The sequence below is a fragment of the Carcharodon carcharias genome, chromosome 20 (assembly GCF_017639515.1).
Source record: "Carcharodon carcharias isolate sCarCar2 chromosome 20, sCarCar2.pri, whole genome shotgun sequence".
In the NCBI taxonomy this organism is placed as follows: domain Eukaryota; kingdom Metazoa; phylum Chordata; class Chondrichthyes; order Lamniformes; family Lamnidae; genus Carcharodon; species Carcharodon carcharias.
Genome location: NC_054486.1, coordinates 100,799,956 through 100,815,402, shown reverse-complemented (window position 1 = coordinate 100,815,402; position 15,447 = coordinate 100,799,956). Strand labels below are relative to the sequence as shown.

Below are 15,447 nucleotides of genomic sequence, written 5' to 3'. Positions count from 1 at the left end.
CCCAACTCCAGCCCAGCCCACCCTCTCACTCTCGAACGTTGTCACTTTCTGACAAGACATTGATCAGATTTCACGGGGGGGTGGGGTGGGGAATAGGCAGAATGTGAGAAAGGTGTCTGCTTCTTGCAAACCGACCGGACTGCGAGTGAATGAGTGAGTGAGTGAGTGAGTGACGGATTGGGGGGGGGGGAGGTGGTGGGAAAGATCACTTTTATCTTGTACACCCAAGACTGGGAGGGAAGAAACTCGCTCAGAAGCTGCAGCGAGGAGGGACCAGCGACTCCTCAACAAACTGGAGGGTGGCTGCAGTCACTCAGAGAGAAAGAGAGAGAGAGAGTGGGAGACGATAGTTGACTAAAACACACAACAAAAAAAGTGGAGTGGCTCCCTCTTGCCCCCTCTGATTTTATTTGAGACCAACACCCTCAGACACAAGGCGAGGTGATGCGGCAGCTAATCAGACAGACAGTCCGGCTCCTGTTCCTCATTTTTCTCACCACTTTCTTCGTCCTGCTCCGAGGAGTCCCCACTGGGAAATTTGAGCCCAGCACCCAGCGGGAAAGAAGCGGCGCAGTGCCGGAGGTGAGTGTTTATTTATCATTTAAAAAAATATATTGTATTAGTTGCATACTAAAGAAACACAACCCAAAGAGAGAGAGGAGAGAGAGGGAGGGAGAGGGTGAGAGAGTGGGAGGGAGGGAGAGGGAGGGAGAGAGAGAGGAAGGGAGGGAGAGAGAGGGATAGGGTGAGGGAGAGAGAAGGAGAGAGAGGGAGGGAGAGAGAGGGATAGGGTGAGGGAGAGAGAAGGAGAGAGAGGGAGGGAGAGAGAGGGAGGGAGAGAGAGAGGAAGGGAGGGAGAGAGAGGGATAGGGTGAGGGAGAGAGAAGGAGAGAGAGGGAGGGAGAGAGAGGGAGTGAGGGAGAGGGTGAGAGAGAGGGAGGGAGGGAGAGAGAGGGATAGGGTGAGGGAGAGAGGAGGAGGGAGGGAGGGAGAGAGCGGGATAGGGTGAAGGAGGGGGGAGAGGGGGAGGGAGAGAGAGGGATAGGGTGAAGGAGAGGGGGAAGGAGAGGGGGGGAGGGAGAGAGAGGAGAGGGAGGGTGAGGGTGAGAGAGAGGGAGGGAGAGAGAGGGTGAGAGAGGGGAGGGAGGGAGAGGGAGAGAGGGATAGGGTGAGGGTGAGAGAGAGAGGAAGGGAGGGAGAGAGAGAGGAGAGAGAGGGAGGGAGAGGGAGGGTGAGAGAGGGGAGGGAGGGAGAGGGAGAGAGGGAGGGTGAGGGTGAGAGAGGGGAGGGAGGGAGAGGGAGAGAGAGAGGAGAGAGAGGGAGGGAGAGGGTGAAGGAGAGGGGGAGGGAGGGAGAGGGAGAGAGAGGGGAGGGAGGGAGAGGGAGAGAGAGAGGGTGAGGGTGAGAGAGAGGGAGGGAGGGAGAGGGAGAGAGAGGGGAGGGAGGGAGAGGGAGAGAGAGGGGAGGGAGGGAGAGGGAGAGAGAGAGGGTGAGGGTGAGAGAGAGGAAGGGAGGGAGAGAGAGAGGAGAGAGAGGGAGGGAGAGGGTGAGAGAGGGAGAGAGAAAGAGAGAGAGAGAGCCCCTGGGAATATGAATGGAAGGAGATGATCATCTTTTTGTTTTTCAATGAGAATGATGTAAATAAGGGAATTGGAAAGCGGGTTGTGTTTGACTGTAATGGGTCTCTGCATGATTTGGCCCCAGGTTCCCGCTGGCAATACAGGAGGGTTTCTCTGCTTCTCTGCCGCTTAGTGTGAAGCCAAATCAGCCCCCCAGCCCCGGGACTCGGGCTAGCAGGAGTCCGAAACCACCCCCCACCCCACCCCGGCCGGTGGGTGGGCAGGGAACCAGGGACCGGACTGTGAGGGCGGACAGCGGCGGGTACTTGCAGAGGATCAGGGGGTTAGAACAAATGCAATGCGCTGTGATTTCTTTATGACACCTGCAGATGTGGCCCTGCTGCTCTCAGGAGCAGTGACCCCACTGGGAAGATGAAATTCAGGTCGCGGTTTGATCGCTCCTGTAGTCCGAGCAGAGGAGCTGGGGAGGTCTTTATATTTTGGGGTGGGTTTTGCTTGAGACTGGTTTCTCGTTGAATATTGTCCATGTGCCTTTTTTTTAATTAGTAGAGGCTTCATTTTCTCAGTATCACATCCCTCCAGAGTCCAGCTCCCTGTGATCCGCGGAAGTTATCAAACGCAGAGGGATGCGGGCGGGCGGCTGAGCTGCACCCCCTCCCTCCCTCACTCACTCACCCACCAGAGATTCCAGTCCCGTCCGCACTGAGGGGGTTGGGGTGAGAGGAGGAGGGATTTGCTTTGAGGCCCGGCCGGTTTAAATTCCCAATCATTGCTGCACTTCCAGTTCTCTCCTGTCTGCTGCTACTTCAGGCACTCAGTCTCAGTCCTTCTGCACATGTCGGACAGTCATTTATTGGTGTCTAATCTTGAAGGATGCCTGTGCTCTGCGCGTGTGTGTCTCTGCATGTTTGTCTGTGTGTGTGTGTCTGTCTGTCTGTCTGTCTGTCAGTCCGCATGTCTGTGTGTGTGGGTCTATGTGTGTGTCTATCTGCCTGCATGTGTGTGTGTGTGTGTCTGTCTGTCTGCATGTCTGTGTGTGGGTCTATGTGTGTGTCTGTCTGCCTGCATGTGTGTGTGTGTCTGTCTGTCTGCATGTCTGTGTGTGTGGGTCTATGTGTGTCTGTCTGCCTGCATGTCTGTGTGTGTGTGTGAGTATGTGTGCGCATGTGTCTATGTGGGTGCCTGTGTCTGTGTGTGTGTTGGATCGGAGGGGGTTCCAGCTTCAGGATTTGCACAGGAAACAGAAGCTGTTTCCCAAACATTCATGTTTCATTGGTAACAGATTGTATGACATTCCTGATGGTGAGACTCCAGTTAATTGGGATCCTGATGGTGAGAGACCCTGGTTAACAGGGATCCTGATGTGAAACTCTGGTTAATAGGGATCCTCCTGATGGTGAGACTCTTGTTAATAGGGATCCTCCTAATGGTGAGACTCTGGTTAATAGGGATCCTGCTGATGGTGAGACTCCGGTTAGCAAGGACCCTAGTGGTGAGATTCTGGTTAACAGGGACCCTGATGAGTCTCTGGTTAACAGGGACCCTGGTGGTGAGACTCTGGTTAATAGGGACCCTGATGGTGGGGTGCATTTTTTGAATAAGGTGTAATTCCACTTGGCCTAAGGAGTTTGAACTAAAGTTCACCAGAGGCCCTGTTTTCAGAGATTTTTTTAACTATCTCCCCACCCCCGCTCTCACTCTCAGTGGACGATTGGTGTGTTCTGAAAGCTCTCATAACTAACCTTCAGCATGTTGTGATGCAGCATCACAGCTTCTTGCTGTTCTGTGATCTGCTTTTCATTTACTCCAGTGATGAGGATTATTTCAGATCTCGTCTGTTCCTGATTGCAGGTGAAACAAATCCCAACTCTCTGAGGGCCACAACACTGCCTTAACTGAGTTTCTGACGGCTTATTCAGTGTTAATGTCTCAATACTAATAGCTCTGATACTAAAGTCCATACACAAACCAAATCCAAGCAAATGGGCAATTCACTAACTTGTTTTGTTTAAAAGCTATGACAGAAGGGCTCCCTGTTATAAAATAAATCCCAGTGGCTCCGAGTGTAAAGCAGCCACCTCAGAGCAGGGGTTCTGGTCTGAGTCCTGAGCTGTCACTTGCTCTGATTTCAGCCACTCAGAATGGGTTTACTGCCAGTGGATTAAGAAGGTAGAGTTCAGCCGCTGGTTCAGCTCCTGATCCCTATCCTGTGGGAAACATATACGTGTGCATACCTTTGTATCTCAATTTCTGCCTCGCTCTTCCTCACTCACACTCTTTTCCCAGGTTTGTTCTCTCTCTCACTCTTTAATCTGCCTTCAGTCTGATTCCTCATTTTTTTGTCTGCCTCTCCCTCTACTGGATACTGTCTCCTTCCTTTGGAAGCTCAGCTTTCCTGCTGAGTTTTTCCAGGTATTTCTGTTTCTGTTTTTGTTTTGGAACTCTTTCTGTTCCCTCATTCCTCTGACTCCCTTCATTCCTCTTTTGTCCTCCTTCTGTCTTTCTTTTTTGCTCTCTCTCTCCCCATTCACGCTCTCTCTCTCCCTGGTCTCTCTCTTGCTCTCTCGCCCTCATTCTCTTGCTCTCACCCTCACTTTATTACTCCTTCACTCTTGCTCTCCCCCCACACCCTCTCACTCACCCTTTCAAGGGCAATTAGGGAAGGGCAATAAATGCTGGCCTAGCCAGCGATGCCCACATCCCATGAATGAATAAAAAAACACTTTCTCCTCTCTCTCCTCTTCTTTCCCCTTCTCTCTCCTCCTGCTCTATTTCACCCCCTCACTCTCTCTTCCCCTCATTCTCTCTCCACCCCTCTCTCCCCCTCACTCTCTTCACTCCTTCACTCTCTCTTTCCCTCCTCACTCTCTTTCCCCCTCACTCTCTCCCCCCTCACACTCTCTCTCCTCTTCACACACACTCTCTCTCCCCCTCATACTCTCTCCCCCTCACCCCCTCTCCCTCTCCCCCTCACCCTCTCTGTCTCTCCCTCACACCCTCTCTATCTCTCTCCTCCTCACTCTCTCTCTCTCTCTCTCCTCCTCACCCTCTCTCTCTCCCTCACCGTCTCTCTCTCCCCCACACTCTCTCTTTCCCCCTCACTCTCTCTTTCCCCCTCACTCTCTCTTTCCATCTCACTCTCTCTCTCTTTCCTCCTCCACCCCCTCTCTGCCTCCTCTCCTTTTTTCACTCTATCTGTTTATGGAAGCAATGTGGACACAGGGTTGGATATTTATTTGAAGGATGCGCTGCTAATAGGAGCAGGTCAGTAGTTCTGTGCCAGTCCTGATTTTCCTTCCCCGGCTGTATCTGGTTGTATCAGTGACAGTGTACTTCAGTGATCAACCTGAGACTTAATCCATTTTAACGATGATGTGATTTACTGGGAAAAGGGAAGCGGAGATGACTGAGATTACAATACTTTTGTTCTGGTCCTAGTGCCCACTGAATTCATACTACTAATCGAATAGTTTATTAGTTTGTCCTATGGCTGCGAAATATTTGCCTGCAAAAATTCAAGTCATTTGTCTGTTTTCCTTAGAAACCAATAATGAAATCTGAAAGGACATGACCATACAAGATTTTCTGTTTGAGTTTCTGTATTTTTAAAACAATTAACCCTTCATTTTCCCAAATTTCTCTGCCCTTATTCTGAAGCTGTTAAACATTATAGGGTTATAGGGTTGGAACACTACCACTTGCAAGTTCCTCTCCAAGCCACTCACCATCCTGATTTGGAAATATATCGCCGTTCCTTCACTGTCGCTGGGTCAAAATCCTGGAACTCCCTCCCTCACAGCACTGTGGGTGTACCTACACCACATGGACTGCAATGGTTCAAGGAGGCAGCTCACCACCACCTTGTCGAGGGCAATTAGGGATGGGCAATAAGAATGCTGGCCCAGCCAGCGAAGCCCACATCCCGTGAGCAAATTAAATAAAAAGATCAGAGAAAATTTACAACACAGAATGAGGCCACTTGGCCCATTGTGTCTACACGGGTCTTACAGATGCTATGGAATTTCATATAACTTTAAATCTTCACGTGAAAGGAAGACTTGCAGGATGTCTCAAAGCACTTTACAGCTGTTGTATTGCAGGAAACACAGCAGCTAATTTGCACTGCAAGCTCCCACAATCTGCTCTGAAATGTATGGCCAATTAAACTGTTTTGATGGTGTTGGTTGATGAACAGTGTTGGCTGGACCACTGGGGAGAACTCCACCCTTCGAGTAGTACCATGGGATCTTTTACATCCAACTGAGAAGGTAGATGGGGGGGCCTCTGTTTAATGTTTTATCCAAAAGGCAGCAGCTGGATTGATGAACTTGCATTGGAAGGAGTTCAGAGAAGGTTCACTCGGCTCATTTCCTTGGATGAAGTGGTTGTTTTATGAGGAAAGGTTCAGCAAGTTGGGCCTATATTTACTGGAGTTTAGAAGAATGAGAGGTGAGCTTATTGAACTATATAAGATTCTTAGGAGGCTTGACAGGGTAGATGCTGGGAGGATGTTTCCTCTCATGGGGAAACGTAGAAATGGGGGCACAGCCTAAAAATAAGGAGTTTCTCAATTAAGATGGAGGTGAGGAGGAATTTCCTCTCGCAAATGGGCATTAGTCTTTGGAACTCTCTTCCCCAGGGAGGACTGGGTCATTGAATATATTCAAAAACAGAATTACCTGGAAAAACTCAGCAGGTCTGGCAGCATCGGCGGAGAAGAAAAGAGTTGACGTTTCGAGTCCTCATGACCCTTCGACAGAACTTGAGTTCGAGTCCAGGAAAGAGCTGAAATATAAGCTGGTTTAAGGTGTGTGTGTGGGGGGCGGAGAGATAGAGAGACAGAGAGGTGGAGGGGGTTGGTGTGGTTGTAGCGACAAACAAGCAGTGATAGAAGCAGATCATCAAAAGATGTCAACAACAATAGTACAATAGAACACATAGGTGTTAAAGTTAAAGTTGGTGATATTATCTAAACGAATGTGCTAATTAAGAATGGATGGTAGGGCACTCAAGGTATAGCTCTAGTGGGTTTTTTTTTATATAATGGAAATAGGTGGGAAAAGGAAAATCTTTATAATTTATTGGGAAAAAAAAAAGAAGGGGGAAACAGAAAGGGGGTGGGGATGGGGGAGGGGACTCACGACCTAAAGTTGTTGAATTCAATATTCAGTCCGGAAGGCTGTAAAGTCCCTAGTCGGAAGATGAGGTGTTGTTCCTCCAGTTTGCGTTGGGCTTCACTGGAACAATGCAGCAAGCCAAGGACAGACATGTGGGCAAGAGAGCAGGGTGGAGTGTTAAAATGGCAAGCGACAGGGAGGTTTGGGTCATTCTTGCGGACAGACCGCAGGTGTTCTGCAAAGCGGTCGCCCAGTTTACGTTTGGTCTCTCCAATGTAGAGGAGACCACATTGGGAGCAACGAATGCAGTAGACTAAGTTGGGGGAAATGCAAGTGAAATGCTGCTTCACTTGAAAGGAGTGTTTGGGTCCTTGGACGGTGAGGAGAGAGGAAGTGAAGGGGCAGGTGTTGCATCTTTTGCGTGGGCAAGGGGTTGTGCCATAGGAGGGGGTTGAGGAGTAGGGGGTGATGGAGGAGTGGACCAGGGTGTCCCGGAGGGAGCGATCCCTACGGAATGCCGATAAGGGGGGTGAAGGGAAGATGTGTTTGGTAGTGGCATCATGCTGGAGTTGGCGGAAATGGCGGAGGATGATCCTTTGAATGCGGAGGCTGGTGGGGTGATAAGTGAGGACAAGGGGGACCCTATCATGTTTCTGGGAGGGAGGAGAAGGAGTGAGGGCGGATGCGCGGGAGATGGGCCGGACACGGTTGAGGGCCCTGTCAACGACCGTGGGTGGAAAACCTCGGTTAAGGAAGAAGGAGGACATGTCAGAGTAACTGTTTTTGAATGTAGCATCATCGGAACAGATGCGACGGAGGCGAAGGAACTGAGAGAATGGGATGGAGTCCTTACAGGAAGTGGGGTGTGAGGAGCTGTAGTCTAGATAGCTGTGGGTGTCGGTGGGTTTGTAATGGATATTGGTGGACAGTCTATCACCAGAGATTGAGACAGAGAGGTCAAGGAAGGGAAGGGAAGTGTCAGAGATGGACCACGTGAAAATGATGGAGGGGTGGAGATTGGAAGCAAAATTAATAAATTTTTCCAAGTCCTGACGAGAGCATGAAGCAGCACCGAAATAATCATCGATGTACCGGAGAAAGAGTTGTGGAAGGGGGCCGGAGTAGGACTGCAACAAGGAATGTTCCACATACCCCATAAAGAGACAGGCATAGCTGGGGCCCATGCGGGTACCCATAGCCACACCTTTTATTTGGAGGAAGTGAGAGGAGTTGAAGGAGAAATTGTTCAGCGTGAGAACAAGTTCAGCCAGACGGAGGAGAGTAGTGGTGGATGGGGATTGTTCGGGCCTCCACCCTGCTCTCTTGCCCACATGTCTGTCCTTGGCTTGCTGCATTGTTCCAGTGAAGCCCAACGCAAACTGGAGGAACAACACCTCATCTTCCGACTAGGGACTTTACAGCCTTCCGGACTGAATATTGAATTCAACAACTTTAGGTCGTGAGTCCCCTCCCCCATCCCCACCCCCTTTCTGTTTCCCCCTTCTTTTTTTTTTTTTCCCAATAAATTATAAAGATTTTCCTTTTCCCACCTATTTCCATTATATAAAAAAAAACCCACTAGAGCTATACCTTGAGTGCCCTACCATCCATTCTTAATTAGCACATTCGTTTAGATAATATCACCAACTTTAACTTTAACACCTATGTGTTCTATTGTACTATTGTTGTTGACATCTTTTGATGATCTGCTTCTATCACTGCTTGTTTGTCGCTACAACCACACCAACCCCCTCCACCTCTCTGTCTCTCTATCTCTCCGCCCCCCACACACACACCTTAAACCAGCTTATATTTCAGCTCTTTCCTGGACTCGAACTCAAGTTCTGTCGAAGGGTCATGAGGACTCGAAACGTCAACTCTTTTCTTCTCCGCCGATGCTGCCAGACCTGCTGAGTTTTTCCAGGTAATTCTGTTTTTGTTTTGGATTTCCAGCATCCGCAGTTTTTTTGTTTTTATCATTGAATATATTCACAGTTGAGTTAGACGGATTTTTGATTGACAAGGGAGTCAGGGGTTATGGGGGAACAGGCAAGAATGTGACATTGAAGCCACAATCAGATCGACCATGATCTTACTGGATGGTGGAGCAGGTTTGGTGGGCCAAATGGCCTTCTCCTGTTCTTATTTCTCAGGATCTTAGACTGGAAGCATCAGCGGGCTGTTTGCAAAGCAATGCCTTGACATGTGTGCACACACCATCTACATTGCTACACTTGCCAGCAGGGGTCAGTAGATAGCAATCGGCAGCAGGAACACCTCCCCCCGCCACCCTCCCCATCCCCCCGTCAAAAAATGCCGTGGTCAAGTTAAAACAAATTAAGATTGCTTGAGTCAGCCACAGACTAGCAATGGAATCTTGTACCTTGCTGGCCTGCATGGCTCAGTTCTCCACTGGGAAGTGCATTTACCAGTGGGACTATCGGTGGCTAATCTCATTATTACTTCTTCAAGGATGATAGGTTCAGTGTAAAATGATTGTGAAATGCTCTCAAGAGTCCCACCAGCCCACTCGCTCGCTGAGGTGGGTGTAAACAATCCCATGGCACTATCCGAAGAATAACAGGGGAGTTCTACCCCGGTGCTCTGGCCAATATTTATGCCTCAATCAGCATCACAAAAACTGACTACCCAACTTGTCATTATCATATCACTGTTTATGGGAGCTTGCTGTGCACAAATTGGCGGCCTCGTTTCCTACTTAACAACAACAACTTGCATTTGCACAGCATCTTTAATGTAATAAAACGCCCCGAAGTGCTTCACGGGAGTGTTGCCGAACAAAACTTGACACCAAGCTGCATGAGATATCGGGACAGGTGGGAGGGTGGTTTTATGGAGCATCTTAATGTCGGGGAGAGAAATAAAGCAGTGTAGAGGCTTAGGATGGATTTGCTAAGGGGTGTGGAGGCCTTGGCAGCTGAAGACACCGTGAAAATGGGGGTGCACAGAGATCATGGACAATTTGCAGAGCTGGCGGGTCTGGCTATTTGGGAAGTGCTTTGGCACATCCTGAGGATGTGAAAGGTTCTGTAAAATGGTGAGTTTGTTCTTCCATTCTTTTCCTTTACCTGGGAGTGGGCAGAGCAGGAGCACAGTGTTGAGTGACGGACACATTGTTTCTGTAATGGCGTATGTTTATTTATGAATATTCTCAGTGGTGGCAGCACTGATTCCCTTTGAGTGTGGGGCAAGTCAGGACAATGAGCCTCAAGAATGTGGCGCTTTGACAGCTGCTGCCCTGAAGGTGGCGCACCATTTAACAATGGGGAGATGGTGGTGTCGTGGTAATATCATTGGACTGGTTAGCCAGAGGACTAGGCTAATGCTCTGGGGGCATAGTTCAATTATTTTTCGTTCATGGGATATGGGCATTAATGGCTAGGTCAGCATATATTACCATGCCTAATTGTCCTTGAGAAGATGGTGGTGAGCTGCCTTCTTGAACCGCTGCCGTCCATGTGGTGTAGGTACGCCCACAGTGCTGTTAGGAAGGGAGTTCCAGGATTTTGACCCAGCGACAGTGAATGAACGGCGATATATTTCCAAGTCAGGATGGTGAGTGACTTGGGGGGGGAACTTGCAGGTGGTGGAGTTCCCATGTTTCTGCTGCCCTTGTTCTTTTAGCTGGTAGAGGCTGCAGGTTTGGAAGGTGCTGCCCAAGGAGCCTTTGTGAGTTGCTGCAGTGCTTCTTGTAGATGGTACACACTGCTGCTAGGAGGGAGTGAATGTTTGTGGATGGGGTGCCATTCATGCAGGCTGCTTTGTCCTGGATGGTGTCAAGCTTCTTGAGTGTTGTGGAGATGCACTCTTCCAGGCAACTGGAGAGTATTCCATCACACTTCTGACTTGTGCCTTGTAGATAGTGGACAGGCTTTGGGGAGTCAGGAGGTGAGTTACTCACTGCAGGATTACTAGCCTCTGATCTGCTCTTGTAGCCACAGTATTTATGTGGCTAGTCCAGTTCAGTTTCTGGTCAATGGTAACACCCAGGATGTTGATAGTGGGGGTTCATCAATGGTAATGCAATTGATTGTCAAGGGGCAATGTTTAGATTCTCCCTTGTTGGAGATGGCCATTGCCTGGCACTTATGTGGCGTGAATGTCACTTGCCACTTGTCAGCCCAAGTCTGGACATTGTCCAGGACTTGCTGCATTTGGACATGGACTGCCTCAGTATCTGAGGAGTCGGGAATGGTGCTGAACATTGTGCAATGATCAGTGAACATCTCCAGTTCTGACCTTATGATGGAGGGAAGGTCATTGATGAAGCAGCTGAAGATTGTTGGGCTGAGAACACTACCCTGAGGAATTCTATCTACTCTACTCCTGTAACAATGTCCCAGGACTGAGATGATTGACCTCCAACAACCACAACCATCTTCCTTTGTTGTAGGTATATCTCCAACCAGCGGAGAGTTTCCCCCCGGATTCCCATTGACTCCAGTTTTGCGAGGGCTCCTTGATGTCATACTCGGTCAAATGCTGCCTTGATGTCAAGGAAAGTCACTATCACCCTCACCTCTGGAGTTCAGTTCTGTTGTCCATTTTTTGGACCAAGGCTGTAATGAGGTCAGGAGCTGAGTGACCCTGGCAGAACTCAAACTGAGTGTCAGTGAGCTGGTTATTGCTGAGTAAGTGCTGCTTGATAGCACTGTCGATGACACCTTCCATCACCTTGCCGATTATCAAGAGTAGACTGATGGGGCAGTAATTGGCCGGGTTGGATTTGTCCTGCTTTCTGTGGACAGGACACATTTGGGCAATTTTCCACATTTCTGGGTAGATGCCAGTGTTGTAACTGTACTAGAACAGCTTGGCTAGGGGCACAGCTAGTTCTGGAGTACAAGTCTTCAGTACTATTGTCAGAATGTTCTGAGGGCCCATAGCCTTTGCAGTATCCAGTGCCTTCAGCCATTTTTTGATATCATGTGGAGTGAATCGAATTGGCTGAAAACTAGCGTCTGTGATGTTGGGGACCTCTGGAGGAGGCCGAGATGGATCATCCACTCGGCACTTCTGGCTGAAAATTGTTGCGACTGCTTCAGCTTTGGTTTTTTGCACTGATGTGCTGGGCTCCCCCATCATTGAGGATGGGGATATTTGTGGAGCCTGCTCCTCCAGTTAGTTGTTTAATTGTCCACCATCATTCACGACTGGATGTGACAGGACTGCAGAACTTAGGTCTGATCCGTTAGTTGTGGAATCGCTGAGCTCTATCTATTGTTTGCTGCTTCTGCTGCTTGGCATGCAAGTGGCCCTGTGTTGTAGCTTCACCAGACTGACACCTCCGCTTTAGGCATTCCTTATGCTGTTCCTGTCAAGCCCTCCTGCACTCTTCATTGAACCAGGGTTGATCCCCTGGCTTGATGGTAATGGTAAAGTTGGGGATATGTCCGGCCATGAGGTTACAGATTGTGGATGTATAGATTGTGGTCCACCACGGCAGCTGGTGAAATTTAAATTCAATTAATAAATCTGGAATTAATTGTAAACTACTCTCAGTAAAGGTGACCATGAAACTATCGTTAATTGTTGTAAAAACCCACCGGGTTCACTAATGCCCTTTAGGGAAGGAAATCCGCTGTCCTTACCTGGGCTGGCCAAACTGAAAGCAATGTGGTTGACTCTTGACTTTGCTCTGAAATGGTCAAGCAAGCCACTCAGTTCAAGGGCAATTAGGGATGGGCAACAAATGCCAGTGACACCCACTTCCTATGAAAGAATAAGTTTTAACAAAGCACTGTGTTACCCTTCAACTCAGGTTGGTAGAGTTGTACCGGGATAGTGTTTCAACATTTTTGCCTGAAAGTCATTCAACTGGACCACTCATTGAGTGGTTGGATGTAATCTTGGAGGTTACATCACATGACTTCCTGCTCTTTAACTACCTCCCTGTTAAACAGCCTTCCCCCCCACCCCCAATTTTCCAATATTTTTATAACGAACAAAAAATAGTTTGAAGAAAATGCAACAAAAAATTATTTTTTAAGCCCCCAATGATTTTGTGGTCAAGGTTGTTCTCAGCAGTGTTCCTGAGATTAACTCTTAATTCCTGGAGACTCCAGGTCAATCCTAGAGGGTTGGCAGCCCTATCAGTCATAGGGCAGTGGATTCCTCTGTTACAAGCGCTGTCTCGTAGAAACATACAATACAGAGGCCATTCAGCCCATTGTGCCTGTGCAAGTACTGTCCAATTAGTCCATCCTAACCTATTCTTACCTCATAGCTCTGAAAATTATTCCATTCCCAAGTATTTATCGAACTGCCTTTTGAAAGTTACTATTGAATCTGCTTCTACCGCCATTTCGGGCAGTGCAGTCCAGATCACACCAACTTGTTGGGTTAAAAAAAAACATTTCTCCTCCTCTCCCTCCTGGCTCTTTTGCCAGTAATTTTAAAAGATGTTTAGCCAATAGGCAGAACTGGTGTTAAACAGACAGCTTTACCACACAAACCCTGCATTGTAGGTGATATATCTAGCTCGCCCCCACCACTAAATAAAATCCACTGATAAAATGCTTTGAAAACACGGCTTCATTTAGTAGATTAGGCATAGACTCTTTGGAGTTTCTTAGAATGAGGCGTGATCTCATTGAAACATATAAGATTCAGAGAAGGGGGGATGACAGAGATTGCTTCCCCTGGCTGGAGAGCTTCGGACTAAAGGACAGGGCCTCAGGATAAGGGGTCGATCATTTGGGACTGAGGTGAGGAGCAATTTCTTCACACAGAAGGTGCTGAATCTCTGGAATTCTCCACCCCAGAGAGAAAATAGGAGCATGGAGCCTGCTCTGCCATTCATTAAGATCATGGCTGATCTGGTTGTAGATGTGGTTGTTCCATCTTTGAGTATACTTAAGACAGAGATTGATAGATTGTGGCAGTTGAGGGATATATGGGGATAGGACAAGAAAGTGGAGTTGAGGCACAAGATGAGCCACAATCTTATTGAATGGCAGAGCAGAGTTCGAGGGGCCAGGTGACCTGCTCCTGTCCTTATGGCTTAGATCCAGTCACAAAATACACCCTCCTGCCCTGTGGAGCAAGGAGCATGCTGGGAGATCAAGCCCCTCCCTGTAAAATTCGCATGGATTGATCTGACTGGCCAGTGCTTGGTGCATTCCTCATGGTTTGTCTCTGTGACAAGATCGCTACAAAGGAATGTTAATGCTATACTCGTCCGCTGTGAATCGTACCACAGGAAACCACAAAAGGATATAAAAAGCAAGAAAAAAAACATGTACATGAGGCAGAGACAGTGAGGGAACAAAAACACTTACTCTGTGGGTTGGGATGTTTCCCTTTGCTAGTGGAATTTGTTGAATTTATCTTGGCAGGGATGTCATTCTGAGGGCTCTCAAATGCAATCCCTTCTCTTTTGTTGTTCTTCCAAAGATATTTCTCTTGAGTACCTCATAACCTTTTCCCCTTTTAAACAGCGTCTTCCTGACAGAGGCAGCTCCGCAGTGTTTTCCTTCCCCACCGTGGTGTGATTCTTCCTTCTTCCCCTGTGACTGCCCTGGTGTTCCCTCCCCCCCCACAACCCTCCCCTTCCCCCCGCCACCCTGCACATCAGAGATTGTCATCAGAGCAACTAATGAGTTTGTTGTGGGGGATAAAGCAAGGAGGGATACAAGTCTGAAATTGGAAAAGAAAAGAAATGTTGGAAACCCAGAACTGTTTGGTTGCTCCATCCTACTCCTCAATGATGGTGGGGGGAGCGTCTTATGGTGCAGTGGGTAGCACCCCTCCCTTGGAGCCAGAACATCTGGGTTCAAGTCCCACCTCAAGACTTTATGGCCAAGGAGGGTGTGTTCATAACACAGCTAAACAGGTTCAATATCGCCCTGCAAATTCTTCCAAAGCACACCAATGGCAGGCGGTAAGAGCGGGAGAGATTCCTGGTCAGCCGTGTGATGGAAAGATGGAGCCTCCATCATCACTACCCATAGCTCTAGACTACAACATGCATGTAAAATTGCCACAACAACTTGGACTCCTTGAGTGATCTGTAATACACCACCACCAAACTCCTCAATGCCCTCCAGTCCAATGTCTCAACTTGCCCCCTCTGGTCTTCTAACCCTAGTTTATTATGCACCCACCCTCCAGCCACCCTCCCACCCCCAACAATTTCATCCATTAGTGGCAGAGCCATTAGCCATCCTGCAATTGCACTCTTCTTGAACCTTGAAACTTCTCTCACCTTCTCTTCAGAAAATAAAACCCTCCTCAAAATCCACCTCTGCAATCACACCTTGAATCTTCTCTGTACTAGGAATGGGCCTTTCAGCTGATCTATACCTGAATTGGCTTGGTTCCATTTCCCTTAATACCCTTGTTTAACAAAAACTTATCGACCTTAGTTGTCCAATTGATCCAGCCTTTTTTGAGTTCCAAAGTTCCACTACCCTTTGTGTGAAGGGGTGCTCCCTGACCTCACCCCTGAATGACCTAGCTCTAATTTTAAGGTTATGCCCGTTTGTGCTTGATTCACCCACCAGAGGCAATAATTTCTCTCTATCCAACATATCAAATTCTTTACTAGCCTTAAACACTTCAGTTAAATCATTCCTTAATCTCCTATTTGCAAGTGAACACCAGCCTAGTCTGTGCAACCTGTTCTCATGATTTACCCCTTTTAGCTCGTACTTGACATCTATTTGCCTTCATTGTAAAATGCATTGGGACTTTTGTGAAAACAAAAGGCTCCCTAAGTTCGGTTGGTC

The 15,447-nt window shown here is 48.3% G+C and overlaps 1 protein-coding gene across 1 annotated transcript in view; it reads left to right on the top strand.

The window, feature by feature from the left end:
• Positions 1–505: 505 nt before the first annotated feature.
• The window catches only part of ism2a (isthmin 2a), a 42,576-nt gene continuing 27,634 nt past the window's right edge, over positions 506–15,447 (top strand). The window contains exon 1 of the mRNA XM_041215145.1: positions 506–582. The gene's annotated coding sequence lies outside the window, so the exon portion shown is untranslated. The remainder of the gene's footprint in view (positions 583–15,447) is intronic.